The 21,596-nt window shown below is 39.1% G+C and overlaps 1 long non-coding RNA gene across 1 annotated transcript in view; it reads left to right on the top strand.

Annotated features, from left to right (window-relative positions):
* LOC142871380 (uncharacterized) overlaps positions 1-21,596 on the top strand; it is a 47,724-nt gene that overhangs the window by 16,235 nt on the left and 9,893 nt on the right. The window contains exon 2 of the long non-coding RNA XR_012919629.1: positions 4,742-4,785. This is a non-coding gene — a long non-coding RNA (uncharacterized LOC142871380). The remainder of the gene's footprint in view (positions 1-4,741; positions 4,786-21,596) is intronic.

Genomic DNA, 21,596 nt, shown 5'->3' with positions numbered 1-21,596 from the left:
CCTAACTCTAGATACACAATACTAGCCACTTCCTATTTCCCCGATAGTTCATTTCAGTGTTAGTAAGATGACAACGGAAGCCTGGGATGGAAAGGGTACCTCCTGACCATCAAGGAAGCCCAACAAATGTTAAGTTCTCAGGGATGATAAGATTGGTTAGGGTCTTATTATTTTTATGTAAGTGCAAAACTTACATAAAATAATATATATGTATAAATAACAAACTTCTATTTTAAAACTCAGGTATAGTTCTGTGGCAGACAGATCAGGGTCTAAGTTCCAATTCTGACATTCTGAATGTAGTCATGGGTCAGCTGCTTAACCTATCTGGGCCTAAGTGTCTTCATATTAAAAAATGGGCCTAATATTGGCTAAAACATATGTAGTGCTTGCTTCAAGCCAGGTACTGTTCTAAGCTAAACATAAAATGTATGTGTTCAGTCCTTGCAATGATTATAGTATTAAGGGTAAAGGACAGAGTTGCTGTGGCAAAGAGCCCCAGTGATGCAGAGGCTGAAAGAATAAGGACATTGATTTCTCCCTTAAACAATCCAATGATGGTAGATGGATTGTTCTGCTCCACAGAGTCATGCATGAACCCAGGCTAGCAGGGTGACCCTGCTATCCTCAACATTCAGCTTCACCATCAACATTCATCATACACAATCACGATTTCCAGACAACTAGGAGGAAAGGAAAGAAAGAATTTAAGTTCAGGATAAGGAATTTTCTTTTAATCAAGTAAAGCCAAGTTTGTATACATTACTTCTGGTTTCATTCCACTGATTAACACTTAGTCACATAGCGTCATATTAATAGTTCTAAAGGAGGCTGAAAAATATAATCTCTAGTTGACCAGCCATGTGCCCAGAAAAAAGAGATTGGATGTGGGAAGACAATCAGAATACTGCACTATAAAACCCTGTAAGATAGGCACATTCTTATTCCCATTTTACAGATAGGAAAACTGAGCACATGGGGGTTAAATAACTTGTCCAAGGAAACACAGTTCACAAGGGTGAGGACAGGATTTTAACCTCTGGCAATGTCTCCAAAGGGTTTGCTTTACCTATAACACTCTGCTGCTCTCTCAAGCCTACTGTATATTGTGGTTATTTACATTTTTCCTCTCCACTGAACTACAAACACCTTAAGGACATGATCTGATTCATCTTTACATTTCTTATATTGTAGCTTTGCAGATAAAGTTCTTAGTTGCAACTGACAGAAATCTAAGCTAGTTTAGCAGAAAAGAAATGTATCAAATGAGATTAGTAGCAGAAGACTGCTCAGGAGAACCAGACAATCAGCTTTAAAGGTTAGACAGCTCAGAGCAATGTGGAAATCCTACCACAGCATGGACCCTGGGAAATCACCAGATGGGGGCAATACCAGGACTGCTGCCACCCCCCACCCCCTAAAACAGTCACTTGGAACTGACCCTTGGACTTGCCTGCCTCTGGAAGCCCATGTTTCTGCAGTCACTTTCCCCAGAGTGATGCTGGGTAGCACTAGCCTAGGTGGGCCACCACCAGGTTCTGAACTGTAGTGTTGCATGAGTGTATCTGAGTGGAGTGGCCTTTCTCACTTGCTGGTGCCTAGTCGCATGAGAGGTGGGAAAGAGTTTCTGGCTTCTGTCAGGAGTCCAGGACTCAAAAAATGGAGAATTTCCCAACATAGGAAGGTTGTTTCAGGGGGCCAAGGCAGCCAAAAATATATTAACCATCTACCACAGCTTGAATAAAGTGTCTGGTTCCTCATAACATTCCTAAATCCCTGCTCTTGCTTAAGAAGTGGAGTGCCTGAAATAGTGAGATGAGTTTCCTGTAGCTACTTAAGAAGAAATTTTTGGAGTTCAAATAAACCCTCAGAACTTTCCAATTCTACAGCAGTTTTTAGGCAGTGCATTAGTAGGACACAGGCAAAGGTAACCTAGCCCATTTAGGTGCTGTAAGAAGTAATTAGCAACTTCAATTATGCTAGAGTCCTTAAATGGACTTCAGTCTCTTCTATGTCTGCTCACCTAACTATTTTTTTTACAAAGTGGTTTGATTTTTTTTTTCTTATTGTCTTTCTTTAAGGCCCTAGTGATAGCCTACTAATAGCAAACATTCACTTTTCTTGTCAGTTGATATATTACTAATTCACAAATTCACCTAAAAGAAATGTAAATGACTGAAAGAACACTGAATTAGAGTACTACATATAAAAGCTCTTTGGGAAAAAGTAAGTGATATAAATAGAAATTACTATTATAATGCAGCACAGTAGAATGTTATAAAAGTATAATAAAATGAGATTTATTTATAAAGTGAATTTTAATAATCTACTACATTGGTCAGAAATTTGGAGATACAGCAAACTTCTAAAATTCGACTGCCTTGTTTGGGTTCCCCAGTGGCAGACAAGGATTCAAATGCAGGTACTACATTATGGGAGGAGTAAGAGAATGAGGAAATGAGACAAAAGAGGGAAGGTAGCCAATCCAGGGTATGTTTTCACACCAGTTATTGATGTCAGAGGCTAAGCCTAAGCCCACTGGAGGACCTGTGGAGCTGGTTTAGATCCCACACCCCAGCATTGTCCCACCTAAAGAGTGAGGGAGGGCTGGAGGGCGGCTTCCAGGGAGCATTGGTTTTAGGTGTGCTGACTTCACAAGGTGGGTTCTAGCAGCAAGAGTTCTCATACTTAGGCAAGGAAAAAGAGATGCAGGTGGTTGGTAATCAGGCTAGAATAAGCTGGTGAGGCAGGGGCTTTGGGCAGAACTTGAGAGTGTGTGTTACCATGGTTTCTTAACTGGCCCAAACCTCCTAATGCTGGACTTACATAAAATGTTGACCTAGGAGGTCATTTCTTTATCTGTTAAGTATTCAGATCAGATGTTTTCTAAAGTTTCTGTGATAGTCTTTGGTTTCTGCTTAAACTCCCTGACTGGAGTTACATGCTTGCTTGTTGCTACTATTACAATACAATGGAATGTCTAATGCTTCTGTTATGTATGAAAACTAAGTTCTAGGATATATTTGTGATACATAGTATCAAAATATATTTCTTGGTCAGTTCTTTTGGGGTGTTATTATGACTCCATTCCCGTACATTTTATTGCAATTGTTTCTTAAAGCCATGAATAAGAAAAGATGTTATATATTTACAGAGGCTTGACCAGCTGAATACAAGTGATGCGGCAGAAGCATTTTTGTAATAAAAAATCACTCTGGGCCTATGGCTTGAATATGAAGCACAGTTGTGAGTGCTTGTCCAGTTATTCCTTCTTTGAGGATACGACATTAAATTTACTAAAGTCTTCATCTGACAAGCATCTGATCATGATTTTTGAGATGAGAGATATCTGTGCTTTGGAGCTGGAGCTGGCATGGCCACATGGTTCTCTTCTGGTGGGCTTTGGTTCCATTCTGCTCCTGCTGAGCTGGTGACAATTGTTACCAAAAGCTTGCCACTTGTCCCTGAGGCGGCATCAGAAGAACAAGGACAAGTGGTTGAGGAAAAGGAAAGAGGAGTTTATTAATTTGCTGGCAAATGAGGAGCGTGGAGACTCCTGTCTTAAAATGCCATTGTCTTATCATAAGCAAAAGTACGGAGGTTTTAAAGGGAGCATTTTCAGCTTCAGGGTATTGTTGAACTATAGTCAATGATTCTGATCTGTCCCATCTCCAGGGAAGGCTATCTCATGACCTCTACCCACCTGGACAATTCCCCTGAACCATCTCCTATGGTACAAAGAACAAAGGACACTCCCCTGCCCCTCCAGACCACTGGCCTGAGGCAGGGGATACAGGTTTCAATTCTCAAAAAGAGTGGGGAGGTTTTCAAAAGACAGAAAACATTTTTACCCCCTTTTCAGGCCATTCCTTCTGTTATACAATGGCTGTGTCCTCTCCCACATGGTTCTATCTTTCCTCTGCTATTGGCTTCTTCCTCTCCTTCTCTGTCCTCTGTCCTCATGCTTTCTTGTTTTCTCTTCTCTTTCTTGTATTTTCTTCTATCTTCTGTCTTCTTGGATTTTCCTCTCACTCTCCCCATTTCTCCTAAGGTTGAGACTCTCCCTTAGCCTGTTTCTTTCATTTTTTACCAGTTAATTTTGGTCTTTATAACACCTAGAACTCCCAGCTCAGTGCCAGCTGTTTTTATCTGGGTTACATTCTCCTTACTGGGTAAAGTGGTTGGGATTGTTCCATGGCTTTAGTAAAATAAGCAGATGAGATATTTTTGACTCCTCTTCTTACCTAGGGTTGCCAGATTTAGCAGATAAAAATATAGGACACCCTACTAAATTTTAATTTCAGATAAGCAACAAATAATTTTTTAGCAAAAGTATGTCCCAGATATTACATTACAGATATTATATCACCAAAATTATTTGATAAAATGAATAGTGCAATTAGTACAGTGTTAAGTTGTAGAATGGAAACTGAAAAGCTATTAAGAAAAGTAGTTCTCATCCAGCATATATAGCCTTTGTGATAACTATGTGTATGAGTTGTTAATCTGAATATTTTGATATGTACTCGAGAAATTCTGTGTGGTGTTTAATATAATGAAGAGAATTTAATATATTGGCAAATAACGATTTTAATTCTATATTTTCCCATTTTTCTTTATATCTTTATCACTTGTTGGGCTTAATTTTGGGGACATAATAATTGATGGCATTGGAATTCTCAAATTCTAACATCCCAATCATTCTTTCCTCTTGCCCTGTCCCTCTTACGGATGATTCCAGAGAGAACTACATACTAAAGAAAAAAATAACAAATGGAACACAAGGTAATACTATGTTATTAATATGACCTGTGCCAAGGTTCCCTTTGTTGAGCTCTAATAAAGATGGCTTAGACCACATGGTTTAGGGTCAGAGGCTGTGTAAGGCCCCTACCTCCCTCTGGGTGGTGCCAAATCTGCATAGGGTGAGGAAGACTCCCATGCAGGAAGGCAGAGCCAGCATGAGGTATCAAGACCTTAGCAGAATGAGGAGAGATTCATTTGGAGGGAAGAACTCAGGAGAGATATTGGAGCCCAGGTTGGGTATGGAGGGTATCCACAAAAGGTAGGGAATGACAGCAGCAACTCAAGATACTACATACTGGGAAACTGATCAAATAAGTAAAGTTACTGAGAATAATGGGAACCAGGTTTCCCATTTTTGGAGAAGGGAGTTATAAATATGAAAAAGGAGAAAACTCGAATGGTACTCATGTTGATTGGAATCAAAGATGTTGGTGTGAACTAATGAATGCCAAGAAATATAGAAATATAGATGAAAATGAGTATGTATATACACCAGCTCAGTCCACTGAGTGGGTATGAGAACAAAAATGTTCTGGGAAAGAGGCATGTGAATGGATCTATCAGAGTGGGAACAGGGTGTGAGATCTTTGTATTGGACATCAATGCCCATAAGACAGTACCCATTGTGGAAGAAGCACCAAATAACCACGTGCACAGGATGACTTGGCCAGTAGATGTCCACCAGCTTCGGTCATCGGCCACCTAGTGCTTACCCAATTCACTAAAGAACAAAGTAGCCAGAGAGGCAGAGATGGACACTATGCGTGGGCCCAATAGCCAATCAAGCCTTTCCTGTTACTGAATGCCTGACCTTCCAGCAAAAGAAACCCAAACTGACCTGATATAGTACCATCCCTTGAGGAGACATACCAGCCACCTGATGGCAAGGTGATTCCATCAGACATCTTCTACCCTAAAAAGTTCAATCATTCATCCTGATCAGGACTGACACATAATTTAGGTATAAGTTTGCCCTTTTTACCCACAGTGCCACAGCCAGCACCACAAACCAAGAGCTCACAGATTGTTTGATGTCTTCCATTGGATCCTAAAAAACACTACCTTAGACTAAGCAAACCCTTCATGGCAAAGAAGATGTGGCAATGGCCACATAAACATGAGATCTACAGGTCTTATCACATGCTTCATCATACAGAAGCTGCCAGTTTGGCAGAGCTCTGGAAAGGACACTTGAAAATACAGGTCATGTGCCAGGTTGTAGGCAGAAACCCTGTGAGGAGGAGTGCTATCCGGCAGGATGTGTATATATCTTCAATAGCCAGTTTATGGTATTGTGTCCCAAACAAGTAGACATCATGGGCTCCAGAACCAAGAGGTAGCAGTATTACTTCTCTCCATTGTTATCAATGACCCACTTGGGGACTTTGTGCTTCCCTTTCTCCCAACTTTTGGCTCTGTGGGTCTACAAGTCCTGGTCCTCATCAGAAGGATTTCTAACAGGGTGCATCAATATACCAACCAAATTTATTTCTACGGCTGCCATCTGGTAACTTAAGGCTCCTTGTGCCAGTAGACTAGCAGGCACACAAAGGAGTCCCTATACTGCCACCTGTGGTTTACTCTGATTATTATGGGGAGGTATACCTGATACAAAATGGGGATGGGACTCAGGTGATTTATTGAAGCATCTTGTGGTTCTTCCATGCCCAGTTTTAACTATAAATGGGCAAGTAAAGCAACCACAGACTGATAAGGCTCAGTAAGCTGGGGCCTCAACCTCCAGTGATGTGGGTCTGGGTCACCCAACAAGCTAGTCACCTAGACTAGCAGAAGTACTAGCCAAGGAGAAGGAGACTATAGAATAGGTGGTAGAGGATGGTGATAATGTGTATGATTATAGCTGGGGGTCAACTGCCACAGCAGAAATCTACTTTCTTCCCCTAACCTTTCTCTTATAAGCTTCCCTCAATATTGTGACTAACTAGAAGAGATAAGTTCATCTTGATTAACTTCTGTCCTGGAGAATTTGTGTCTAGATGGAGTGAGTTTGATGTGGGAAGCAAGTGGATCTGAGCACTGCACAGTATAGACTGCAGTGGATGCTGCTAGTGCACCCAGATGAACTGTACCAGACCTGTGCACATATCTTCCACCCTCAAGTCCCATGCCTAGGATGTCTGGGAGTTATACTCCCCTCCCAAGGGTAGAAAATGATAGTCAGTTACAGGCAGGACAATTCTGCTCCATGATTTATACCTTACAGACCCCTCCCAACACACACACACACACACACACACACACACACACACACACACACACAAACACACACACACACACACACACACACAGGATGGATCAGGCCAATACTAGACTTTACCTGAGACCACATCCATGCTCAGTTCCTTCCCCTTCCCCATTCTGCTTCTCTCATCCCTTACAGATTTCTCCTCAAGAATACTCACTAATAGAACACATGCCCCAAATCCCTATTGTAGGAACCCAACCTAAGGCTGTGTCACTGCTATCACTCTGAGAAGCAGAAACAAGTTTACTTAGATCAATTGGAAGACTAATTCAACATAAGTGGATTTCAGAAGTGAAGAGAATCCCATAATATATTTAGAAGAAATAAAAAAATTTCCTCAAATGGAAATTTATGATACAGAAATACTGGTTAAGAATAAATGCTGGAGAAAAAATATCTGGGTAGAGTTGACTTCATAAGCCAAACATTAATTAACAATGACAGTGCTATTGTTAAAACCAGAGGCATATTGAAGAAATTTAATGTCTGGACAGCCAAGAATATGTCTTCATTATTTATTTTCTAAATTGGCCAAACTCTTAATATAGTAGTATCTCCTATTTGGTAACAGAGTGTGAAGAAACTAGAAACCATGTAGGGTATGCCAAGAAAATCAATTAAAATGTAAAGAGCACGTTTTCTGGAGAAAATATGTTTTTTGGGGGAGAGGTATTTTATCACTGACATTGTTAGGAATTGCCGGTGAATGATGATAAGAAAAAGTAGACTGATTTTGAGTCAGTTATATGATTGTTTTAAAATTATCTATAGACAACAGAACTTCCTATTGCCTGTGCCTAGGGAGACTGTTCTCCCTGCTCTTGGAATGAGAATGATGCACACATGAGACAAAAGACTGTGATAAAGTAACAAGATGTTTTAGAACATTACTATTAATATGTGAGGCATGGTCTGTGGACTGGTACTGGTTTGCAACAAGGTAAGTATAGAAATTGAGAGTAAACTTTTAGATGTTTTCTATAGCAATTTAATTTTGCTGATATTCAGTGTCACTTTCTAGTAATTCATTTTCATTGTATTTTACAAAAACTATCGGTCTGTGACAGGAAATTTTAAGAAACTGTCCTTTACCACAGATATTTTGAGAAATATTAGTTTATAAGTGTCCTGTTGATACACTCCAGAGTATCTTGATTAAACAAGATGGTAACTTCTCATGAATCTATGAATCTAATAACATACCAAATAGCTGGGCTTGAGGAAAGAATGGGCTAGATGTCACCAAAGCTGATTATATTAGAACATAGAATTATTATATTAGGACAATTTTAAACATCAGATTCTATCCTGGGACAAACTTAATACGGTTCTCCCAGTATAAAGCTTATAACTATTGAGAAGATGAGGTGTGAATATTTAGATGGCAGGTTTCATTTATTTACCTGAAGAAAACAGACTGATACCAGACAATTCCTTGGGAACAGTGCTCACCTTGAATTCTTTCATAAGGCAGAATAGCAGCAATTGGAAGGATGCCAGAAATAAAATTAGTAATATATGGATGACTGTGTACAGAAAAGAGTAGGAGGAATTTGGTATTCAATCCCAGAACAGTGACAACTGGGCTGACTAAGGCAGCATATAATGGAAGACATTTCTGACTTAAATAATTAGGGGAAGAATGAAAGCGTCAATCTCTTAGTGACAGGGATTTCTTTCTACTCCAATTTTAGTTAAGAATCTCCCTTGGTTTTTCTGTCATTTGAAATCTTCTTAAAGTAGTTAGGCATTTCCTTCTCAAAAATGCCACCAGTTATGGGATTCAGGTAGCAACTTAGCTCCACAATCTGAACTTTCTCTATGTTAGAACACAGAGTAGAAAGCAGAAATATTTATCTCACAGGGAATTTTAAATCTGTGACTTTTATAATTTCTACTATAGATATTACAGAGTATAATTATTAGTTATCTTCACTTCATTATTCATCCATTCATTTCATACTTTATGGCGTATTCGGAAATAATCTTTTGGCAAATGAATGGAATAGATGAATAGAAATTAGATTGGAATAAGTTTAGGTCTGAGAAATGCAAGATATTCTTGCTTGTGGGGGAAAAGTGATTTTTTTTTTCCTTTTTGGATTGATTATGTTTGAAAACCAGTCTGAGAAATCCATTGTTCCATTCATTCTAGTAGTCAATTAGGCTAAAAAAAATGTAAATACATCAGTGTCCAAATGCTTTATGCTTAGAATGTCTCTTATGAACACAGGCATGTTTTACTGGCTTTTTAAAAACAGATTTCAGAGATATTTCTTAGAAAACCATCTCTAAAAACCATTTTTGATCCAATAACTCATCACCCAATCTACAATTCTATCTGTAGTCAAATTTCTACTGTCATCAAATAAACATATTATCATATTTTTAATAAAAGTAAAAAAAGACCTCTCTAGGAAGTACCTGTCTCATGACCTTGTTTAACATCAGGTTCCTGTGTATAATCAGTCTTACCTCCATGAAATTCTTCATATGCCCAGCTTGAATTTTTCCTGTAATCATTTAATGCCTCTTTCTATAGATTTTCAGAGTATAGTCTCTTTCAAGAACTATGTTGGTAAAAGATGACAATGTGTAGGATGTATATTCTCAACTATTTGGTAGTTTTCTGATTGAACTGGAAACTTACCCATCCATATATCAAAAGAGGCAAAGCAAGACTATCCTGACTAAAGCAAAGTGGGACCTGTAGGATGAAACAGAAGGAAATAAAGAAGGCAGAGCTGGCTAAGTCTCTTGGGAGTTTGGTCCCTCTGGAAGGCTTTAAATCTCCCAGGCTTCCTACTTGTAATCTAATATCCCCCCTGTGGTTCATAATTTCTGGCTGTTTTTCATGTACTATTTCCCGAGGGAACGTTACCCTTAACAACAAATACCACACTGTATCAGAAAAAAGACCAAGTAAAAATGGCAAGTGGGTGAATGTAGAACTTACCAACTCACACATTAATTATCCCTGGTGAGGTGAAGTGTGGGCGAGCTTAATAAAGCTTTTCAAAGCTACATTTCAAATGGCTGATAGATCTCCACAGACCCTGCCAACACATATGCAGCGTAGGCATTATTTTCATTGATCGTAACTTACGGAATTTTAAGAAAAAGTTTTAAAAAATATGCAGCATAGGGGTGGCCGGGTACATACATAATGAGTGAGATGTGCACTGTCTGGGGGATGGTCACGCTTGAAGCTCAGACTTGTGGGGGGACGGGGGCAAGGGCATTATTTGAAAGCTTAAAATTTGTACCCCCATAATATGCTGAAATAAAAAAAAATGCAGCATAATCCTAAGATATCTTCCCATTAACTAAGTTAGAACTCTTTCATGTATGTAATCTTAACAAAGTGTTCTAATTTAATGGCATTTATTGGTGCAAGAAACTATTGCATCATTCTGTAAGACACTGAATTCTAAGATATGTCAAAACTGTTGATGATCATCATTAATTAGTTGTCCTTTGAAACTCTGCAAATAAAACGTACGTGGGAAATTTTTCCCTAATTGCTTCAAAAAAACTATATAGGCTGAAATATTGGTGTAGTAGAAATGTTCATTTTTGGCTTCTATGACAAGGCTATTCATAGGAGAACCTGGAATTCTGAAAGAAGCTCACTCAATTTTGATATACAAAAGCTTATTTAATCTTTGTTTTTGAAAATTAAACCTTTAAGTGAGTCCAGATTTCTCCTTACACATTTGGATTGAAGGCATTATGTAAATATCTTATTTACATATATTACATTATAATGGCAGACAATAACTCATGCCTGTAATCCTAGTACTCTGGGAGACCAAGCAGGAGGATCACTTCAGGTCAGGAGTTCAAGGCCAGCTTGCGCAAGTGTGAGACCTCGTCTCTATTAAAAATAGAAAAAATTAGCTAGGCATGGTGGTGTATGCCTATAGTCTCAGCTACTCAGGAAGCTGAGGCAGGAGGATTGCTTGAGCCCAGGATTTTGAGGATGCTGTGAACTAGGCTGACGCCACAGCACTCTGGCTCAGGTGACAAAGTGAGACTCTGTCTCAAAAGAAAAAAAAAAAAAAAGATTTTCAATGAAAAATTGTTTTATTTGTATAAATTTCCTTTGTTATTTAAGAAAAACCAATGATGGAACCAGTTTATGCATTTATCACATTTGAAGTCTAACACTCTTTTTCCATAATGAGGAAAATCTTATTTTTCCTGGCTAACCCACTTTGCATAGGGTGAAATTCTTGGGCTCAGGTATGGTAAGCATACTGGTGGTCAGCTGATAATTAGCTATGTGTTCTTTGATTTCAGTAGTATTTGAGCTCAGCAGCCCTCAGTAAAAGTGGAGAAAAACATGACCTTAGAGCCATGGCAGGAACAATGTGCATCTCTGTGTGAAATGAATGCCTTCCACACACACCAGGGAGGCCCAGCGCCCACCTGCTGCCCTGGTCCAGAAGGAGCCATTCCACAGGTAGGTTAGGAATGGGAGCAAATCTTGTGGTGAGAGCAGCCTGCTTCCCATCCCCCATGGGGGCTAGTTCCTCATCACCTTTGAAAGAGGTGGCCTTGGAAAAAAATTAACAGGAAAATATCTAATCCTGTAATTTCCTGGTAACAGTTAAAGATCCATCCTATGAGTTATCTTACTAACAGGCACCTTGCAGTTCTGTTTTGCACAACTTCTGAAAAGCGCTGAACAGATACGAAAAAAGATGTAAATCTTTCTCTTTCAAAATTGCCTTTGAGAATCTGCTTTTTTTTACAGTCTGAAAAGTTCCTGAGTGAACAGCAGGGTTTGAGTTTCAGGCCTCAGCCATATTTCGAGGGCAGAGCCACACCTCCTATGATAATCCTATCTCCAAGGAAAGGTGAGGGAGCCAACTCTTGGCCTTTGACATCCTGCCACAGTTTCTGTTATCATCCTGCTTATTAAAATAAGATTATTAAAATAAGATAAAGTAAAACTAGTTCTAAAAACAACAAAAAAATTAAAGATGGTACATGCATCTTACCAAGGGGAACAGAAATTTCAGCTATGTGCAAAAGAGGTATCTTTTACAAAAGCAGGGAGAGATAAAAGCAGAAATGTGAGCAGTGGCTCACAGCCAATTTTGTATCATTTGGATTGAGAACAAATTGTGCCACCGAGAAGAAAGAATGGAGTGGATACAGCGGTACCTGTTAATTTGGCTACAGCCATAAACCTTCTTCACTCCCTAAATAAAAGGCCCGAATACCTGGTTCTCTCTGCCAACATCTGCTTCCTCCTTCACTTCTGTGTTGGCCCTTTCCACCCAAGGACAAGTAAACAAACTTCTTCCTATCCTAATCTTTGTCAGGCGAAATCTTTCTCAAAACCCATGTGCACTAGCTCTCACACCCTAACATCCTTTACTACTTTTAATAGCAAGTGAACATATGCTGCACCAGTGGCCACATGGACTAGTGGTGGTGGGGAAGAAGGCTGTGGAAAGAGAAAGTGAGGGAGCTAATGAAGGACTGCATCTCCACTTTACCCAGGGAATGTGCCACCAGAAGCCTTGTTTTAGATAGGAAAAACCAAACAGTTTTGCCTCCTCTCGCACTCACCACTCAATACACTGCCAATACTTCATTTCTGACACCAGATGTGTAGCTTTTTCCCCACACACCAAGCACTTGTCCTGAAGACACCAACAGGGTGTCCTACAATTCAATTCTGACACTATCTACCTGGAGTTAGAGTCAAATCCCACAGGTTAAGGGCTCGGGCTCTCAAGACTGGCCCCAGTTCAGATGCCAATCTTAAGCCTTGGTCTCAGGAACTTCTGACCAACCAGCTCTTGGGGGTTCCCCTAACATCTTCTTTGGGTTTGATGACTTTGCTGCAGCAGCTCACAGACCTCAGGAAAATGGTTTACTTATGTTTACCAGTTTATTACCAAAGACATCACAAAGGAGATAGATGAACAACCGTATACAATAGATGCATATAGCATGGTATGAGGGAAGAGGCATGGAGCTTCCATACCCCCTTTGGATGTGCCATTCTCTAGGCCCCTCCACATATTCAGCAACTAGGAAGCTCTTGGAATCCTGCAGTTCAGGGATTTTTATGGTGGCCTCCTCATGTAGGCATGATTGGTTATTAACTCAATATTCAGCTTCTCTCCTCTCTCTGGAGGATGGGAAGAAGGGCTGAAAGTCCCAACCTTCTAATTATGGCTTGGTCTTTCTGGTGGCCAGTTCCCATCTGGGAACCCACCAAGAGTCACCTATTTAGAACAAAAGATGCTACTATCAACTAGGAAGTCACAAGGGGTTAGGAGCTCTGTGTAACGAACCAGAAACAAAGACCAAATATTAGAGCAAAAGATGTACCCAACACCCTTATTGCTCAGGAAATTTCAAGGGTTTTAGGATCTCTGTGCCAGGAACAGGGGACAGTGACCAAATATATATATATATATTTTTTTTTTTTTCACAGCCCTACTCATAAATGTTGATGGGCTTAGCATTTCCTACGTTAAACGTATGATGCAATGTTAAATACATGCATCTCTTGTGGTATCTCAGAAGTTACTACCAGTAAATAGCACCTCCTTAATCTCAGAACCCAGCTTCTGGATTAGTTAAAATTACCATGTCCTTAAAGATCAATGCAGATACCTCAATTTTTCTAAACTTAAAAGTTCTGCATAGCTGAGGGACAGCCTTTTGGTGGGTGATTTTTCTCTTTGAGATTTTTATTGTTGTTAAATACATTGCACACATACAAAGACAAAATAGCTTTAAGTTCAGGTCAGGGGAAGCTACATTTTATCTATATTGAGAAAATAAAAAACCTGCAACTTATTTAGTTATGGTCATTTGAGTACGAAAAGCCTGAGATGAGTATTGACCTTAAAATATCTCACCTATTCAGCTCACACTTACATTTCAATTTATATTGGTCTGGATTTTCTGTCCTAAATTTTAATATTCACTGTTTACAGCTGTTCATTGATTACCTCTCATTTGTTTCCCAAAAGGCATGTTTTCTTAAATGTGCCTCATAAATCACTTTCACCCATTCTCCCATTCAGGCAGGATATGTTCTTGTCTAAGGATAGATGTGGTGGCACAATTTGTTCTCAATCCAAATGATACAAAATTGGCTGTGAGCCACTGCTCACATTTCTGCTTTTATCTCTCCCTGCTTTTGTAAAAGATACCTCTTTTGCACATAGCTGAGATTTCTGTTCCCCTTGGTAAGATGCATGTACCATCCTTAATTTTTTTGTTGTTTTTAGAACTAGTTTTACTTTATCTTATTTTAATAATCTCTACATTTCATCAGGAGGAATTTCCGTTAGAATTCCCTAACAAAGGATCAGCTCACAAATCCTTAAAATGTTATCTTACTTTTCATGAATGATCATTTTCTTGAATGTTGATTATCATCATAGGCTGATGCTGTAGGAGGGAGCCCAGCTGAGTTGCTGACAGATTGTGGCATTTTATGAAGAGGAGCAGGTCTTTAGCTTGGGGGTTTGGGTTTTAATTTACTCAGGGAGTCACTAATGTGCCAATATCCATCATGCAGACTTCATGTAGATGGGGCTCCCCTTCCCTCCCACATCCAGGCTCAAGAAGGGCCCCATGGAATGTGGCTGCTGTGCCCCTCCCTCCTTCCCCTTCCCCTCCTCTTCCTCCACTCCAACTGCTACTGCCTGAAGGCCTGGACTGATTCTTGTCTTGAGGCTCAGGCTGACCAAACTGGAGCCCAGGAAGCATTTGAATAGATGGACAAAATATCCTTCACAGCTTGCCAGAACCCCAAGGGTCTGATTACAGCTCCTACAGGCTTTTTGAGAGCAAAAAGGAAAGCACCAGACTATGACTTAAGTTTTCAGATGGAACTTGCGATAAATATTCACAAACCGATGATGTTACCAATGATGCTTCTGGTCTCTAGGACTATTAGCACATTATTACAATTCATCTGTATAATTCCTATGAGAACTGCAAGGTCTGACAAAGGAAAACACAGAAAACCCTGCTGTTTTCATATCAGAATTCCTTCGTGGGGAAGAGATTTCTAATTTCACTGAAGATGACCAAGAGTTATCAATTTATTATGGATCTAGTTCATTCTCCTGCTCAGTTTATATTTCCCAGCTTATTTCCTATGTTTATATAGTATGTTCCCTTTGGAAAGGTTATAATCCAATTATGACATTTCCCCAGTAGTTGTAAAATGTTTTCCTCAGTTTCTGTCAGCTGTATTTTAAGATGGAGAAAACTACTAATAATTTGCTAGCTTGTCTGAAAGATGTAAGAGTAGTAGCCAGATCATTCAGATAACACATAACATACTTCAGAAAAGTATATAATAGCTGCAAATGTTTCTGTACCTATTCCCCTAAAAAATATGAACAAGAACTTCTAGGAGACAGAAACATCATTCGAAAGAAGTCAGACAAAGCAATGCATTTTGGATGTATACTACATTCATGAAATAGAATACTGAATTCTGCTAATACTATACTATACAAGTTTTGGGTTCAGATGAAAGAATCTTTTACTAGATAGTCTGATCTATGGGAGATGTGATTTGGGGGTAGAATATTGTTCAATTGCATTATATTTTGTAGAGGATGAGATCTTACATTTTGAAAGACTAATGTCATTTGATCTTCAGAGTATAAGAGAGAAATTATAGGTTTTATGCCTTTACTCTGTAGTAAGTGAATGGAAAACGTAAACTCCCATATGTGATACACTTTAAGTCTCACATTAGGCCGCAACAAGCAGAATGAACAAGTTATTGACCTATATTTTTAATTTCAGCTTCATACCATACTGGGCACCATTTCCTATAAGTATGGTGTTAACATATTTCTTGTGATATATTAATCAGTGACGCCCTGATATGTCAGGCAGCCAGCTGTACTCGGCAGGTTCCCATAACCTAGCAGATGGCCCACCATTCAAACATGCTACAACACCTGTTCTTCCAGGGACTCCTAACCCAGGCCTTTTCCCTAAACTCAAAGAGATTTTTTTCAACTGTGTATGGAAGTCATTCTATTTTCTTTTATTACACAAGAAAACAGTTTATATTTCAGATGTCTATTGGGGGTCAGGGTGGGGCAGAGAGAGAAATATTTTTGAGCCCACGGTAGCAAATAAATGGAAGTACATTTAAGTATAAAGTGGGGGTGGGGGGGAGAGAGAGATTGATTTGTGGCCTGTAAGCAGATGAAACCAGGAGGCAGGATCCACATAGCTGCCCTCTGCTCACTGCACCATCTGCTATGCAGCTGTGACAATACTAGGGGCTGTCTAGACAATTAACTTACCCCCCCGCAGAGAGCCACTCATGAGCAGGATGCTGAACCACCTTTAACCTAAGAAGCAACCAAATTGTCCAAGAGGATGCGTTAATGCCAATCCATAGCCATTTGTTTAAACAAACAAATCATTTAAAATGATTTGGGCAACAAAATCTTGAGATAAAATATTAATATTTATTTTTTTAACTTTTAAGGAACTAGGTCATTAAAAAAAGTTTTATGTTGGATTTTCATCTCTTTATAATTACCTGAGGGCACAAGTTTGCATTATTTAGATAAGTTAGTCCCAGTGCCATAAATAAAAGAGCTGGTTATAGATTCCTGAACTATTTTGATCATAAAGAGCACTAGGAAGTTCAACAGGGATGTGGCAAAAGTTGTATGCATAAAATTCCCTTGGATAAGTTCTCTTTAAATTTTAGAATCTATGAATGACTCTGTTTATTAAAAGTATAATTGTAAGTAGCTGAACTGTAACAAATCAGTATTTTTATATATTTAACTGCTACTCAAAATTCAGATTTTACTGTTAGTTTGAATTAGGGCAAAATGGTAACCTATAATCTAAAATAAAATACAACCAAGCTATCATAAAACTAAATCTCAAAGTTCTTCATTATAAGGCAACTTAATGAGAACTGAATTAGGCCACAGGTCAGAGGGATTTCTAATTGCGAAATGAACCAAAGCAGGTCATTAGATTGACAAACAGGATGAATATCTGATTCTGAAAACCAGAGCCAGTTTGACAATAATTACTACATAGGAAAGCTCTTGACTAGGCATTTAAAATGGAGGAAGGAGAGCAAAGATGAAGAGGTTCCAGAAATGGGGGAAATGAAAACCTTAGTAAATTTGCATACTTCTTCACAGAATAGTCTATTGCTATTAATATTTACAGCTTCTTGAGGTTACTGAATCTATTAAACTCTCTAGAATTGTGGTCTCCAACCTCCAGGCCACAGACCAGTATTGGTCATATTGGTCTGTGGCTTGTTAGGACCTGGTCCGCACAGCAGAAGGTGAGTAGTAGTGAGACAGCAAAGCTTCATCTGTATTTACAGCTTCTCCCCATCTCTTGCTTTTCTGTATAAGCTCCATCTCCTGTCAGATCAGTGGCAACATTAGATTCTCATAGGAGGGTGAACCCTACTATAAACTGTGCATGCGCTGCAGCGATCTGGGTTGGACGCTCTTTATGAGAATATAATGCCTGATGATCTGAGGTGGAGCTCAGGTGGTGATTCTAGCGCTGGGGAGCAGCTGCAAGTACAAATTATCATTAGCAGAGACATTTGACTGCACAATAAATGTAATGTGCTTGAATCATCCCAAAACCATTCCTCTCTCCACACACACACACACACACATATCCGTGGAAAACTTGTCTTCCATGAAACCAGTCGCTGGTGCCAAAAAAGGTTGAGGACTACTGCTCTAGAATATTCTTAAAAGCTTTTTAGTGAATCTTGGAAGGGGATGGTCCAACAGTGCTGGAGAACAGCAGTTCCTAACTGTAGCTTTGATTTTCTGGAACCGAATGGGACATACTAAAGCCAGAGTGAGCAGAAGGGAGCATCCGCAAGCATGTGTCCTGCACAGATGCAACACTCTCCCTGCCTGCCCTTGCGTGGCTCTGCAGAGCAGAGATTATTTGGGGGCTACTGTGTGGCAGGCTCACTGCTGGGTGCTGGGGATCCAGTGCTAAATCAGACAGATATACACAGTCTCAGATCAAGTCTGTAGAGGTTAGGAGGAAAGAAAGCAGAACTAGAATGATTTCTAGTTACTGTCCTATCTCCCCATGCTCACTGCATCAGGTTTGGGGGTTGGGGGAGGAAAAGAAAAAAGAGGAAAAGTAGAACTGAATGAGAAAAAGAAGAAAGAATATAGATATGAAAACCAAAATAAACACAACTCAGAAATAATAATGGCTAATACATCTTGAGAACTTACCCCAAATAGTGCTATTTTGTTTATACACACACACACGCTTAACTTATTTATATGCTAATATATGAATACATAATATATTACATATTTATATTAATATAATACATGTGTCTAATATATTTTTTTAAGAATGACAAATCCTAAAAACACTATGAGAAGTGTTTGAATGGTTAAAGAGAAACATGATTTGTAGTGTGTGCCAATTTCTATCATTGCCAATTTCAAGCTACCAACCTGATAGCACTGAACATGGGAGGTGGGGAGAGATTCACTTTTGTACCGTGGAGATACAACAGATATAAATAACTCGAAAACATAGAGAATAGTATAATAATTATAGTCAAATAATTAAGAAGTGATGAGTTTTGAGTATTTATTGCCTTTGAGTTGATATAATTTATTTATTAAATCATATAATAATTCAATTTTTAATAGGGGCTATGCTTAACAATGGCTTGCAAATTCCTGAAAATTTAACAATTGGCTTTTGCAAACAGTAACAAGCCTTCATACCACTACCTATGAAATAAGTACTATTATCATCCACACTTTACATTAAAAGCAAGCTGAGGACCAGAGAAGTTTAGTAATTTGCCTAGGATTCCACAATTGGCTGAGCTGGGATTACAAACTCAGGCTCCAGAGTTGTTCTGCTTCTCTCATGAGGAAGTACAGACTTGAAACAGCTCCCAGTGACCCCAAATTCATCTGTATTTACATTATAATTACTGGTTGTAGCTATTTTGATAGATATGGGGGGGCACGGGGGAGGTAGCTTTAGGAAAGGATGGATGATCCTTCAGGTTGGATGGGTAGAAGGCTGGTTAGAGAGAGACCCAAGAATCTAAAAAGCACTGCTGCTTCCCTCCTCTGAGTCTGGCAGGAAGCTGCATCTGAACTCAATCTCAATATGCAGAATTTTGTTGAACATACTTTGGGGAGAATAGCAATGTGAATTTACTTTTCTTCTTAAAGTTAGCATAAGATGTCATTTCTGGCTAAGATGAATGAATTGATAGAAATCTAACAGTCATTGGGCTAAATCCATATTTTCTCCAGAATCTCCACAGAGATTTCTCAGTGGTCATAATTCTAAATGAGAAAGACACAATATTTAGGGGGAAAAATGTTATTCAAGCAAGGAGTTAGTTATGAGAGTTAACTAAATACTGCTGGTCATAACCATTACTAACACTACATTGACAAGTAGCAAATTACTTTCATGTCTTACAGCAATTCTCATTTAATGTATATATTTTGAAATAATAGTTATTATTCTAAAATTTAGAACAGAATAATATATATCCTATAGAACAGTGGTCCCCAATCTTTTTGATACCAGGGACCAATTTCATGGAAGATAGTTTTTCCACGGACCAGGGGTGTGGGCCTTGGATTCTCATGGGGATCGGGCAACCTGGATACCTCACATGCACAGTTTGCAGTCTGGTTCATGATCCTGTAAGGGTCTGATATCCCCAGTGAGTTGACTGGGGGCGGGGCTTGGGTGGTGATGTGAGTTATGGGGAGTGGCTGTGGATGCAGATAGGGCTTTGCTTGTTCGCCTCCTGCTGTGTAGCCAGTTCTGGCCAGCCATGGGGGGCTGGGGGTTGGGAACCACAGCTATAGACTATTAGATAATTTAGAATACAATATTAACATTAACTTTGATATTATGTATACGATTTTTCATTATAATTGCACATTTTAATGATCTGTAACTAATAAAAGCAATTTATACAATTAAATTGCTTTTTGCTATGACATTTTGTGATGAACTAATGAATAACTCTAGACTCATAAATAAATATATTTCAGTGAATTAATTTTATATTTATAACCTATGGTCCAGGGCTGAATATTTATGAAACTCAAGCAAGTAAAAAAAAAATCCATATTCATTTTTGACAAAAAATGTAAATCATTTCAAAAATCATTTTAAGTGAATAAATGTCTAAAAACATTAATTGCTTGGAAGGTAATTTATTTGGGTTATGAATTTACAAAGATTGTGCTTCCTCTGGTCTCCATGGTAATAACAGTAAAACAAGTTAACAGAAGAGATTTCTCTTAATCTCCATAAAAGGGGTTAAAGCCCTTATTCAAATTTAAACCAGCAAATTAAATTTACATTCAGTCAGTTTCAAATATTAACAAGTCTATCAATATATGTGAGTGTAATTTTCAATAACCAAACAATCCAATTTCCAAATTCAGTGCTAGGCACAAGAGTCCGTCAGAGCATAAGGATAAAAACGTTTTAATCTATTTCAAATATCGCTAAATAACTCATTAAGACATTTTCTTAATGAACCTATATAACCTCATTAATTTTCTTGTTCAGTTTTTCCTGAAGCCAATTCTACTGATGAATGTGGGCCACTCATTCACTGCCTGCCAGAGGTAGAGACCAGGTCATGCTAACTGCAGTGGGAAAGGGATTGAGAGGAGAGCTTGGAGGTAGAGCTCTCATTATGTGATCTGGGCAGTGGCCTTGTAACCAGAACCCCTCTATAATTTTTATAATCTCACTTAACTAACTACTCTACTCTCTGAGTTGTTTCCCAGAAATGATGGACTCAAACTCGTGGCCTCAAGTGATCCTCCTGCCTCAGCTTCCCAAAGTGCTGGGATTATAGGTGTGAGCCAGCACACCTGGCCTGAAATAATGGATTTTCTACAAGATAAAGAAGTTGAGATTCTGAGGGCCCCACAGGAGACTTCCTGGCCCACAATTCACCCACCATTCCCTATGACCTGCCCCCAATGCAAGTAGCCCCTTGTAGGATATATCATGACCTGCCCCAAGGCATGTGGCCCCTCCTTTAAAAGCCCATTATATCCCTGAGTCAGGGAGACAGATTGACGCAGCTTCTCCTGTTCTCCCATCATATTAAAGATCCTTTCTTCCTTAGCAATTCTTATTGTTTCAATAATCGGATTTTTGTGTGACGTAAATGCACCTAGACTGGAACCCTCTTGTGGCTTTGACAACAGCCTCAGCAGAGTTAGGTAAATCTGAATCCCTGCCTTGTCTACTGCATGTCCATTTTCCCTCTTTCATGCCTACACACAAACCCTGTCTGCTCTAAAGCCTCCCAGAGCCACATAACATTTGAGACCTGTCAGTAAAAGACCTCAGAATAGTCTACTCTAAAGGTTTAAAGATTAGGTGTGATAGTAGGATAGGGATGTGGCTCAAAAATTCTGCAGTCCCTTATCAAATTACGTCTGCATAAGGAAGACATGAAAGAGTTGCT

This window comes from Microcebus murinus, chromosome 6 (assembly GCF_040939455.1).
Source record: "Microcebus murinus isolate Inina chromosome 6, M.murinus_Inina_mat1.0, whole genome shotgun sequence".
NCBI lineage: Eukaryota > Metazoa > Chordata > Mammalia > Primates > Cheirogaleidae > Microcebus > Microcebus murinus.
Note: the sequence above shows the minus strand (reverse complement) of the source record. Positions and strands in the feature narration are given on the sequence as shown.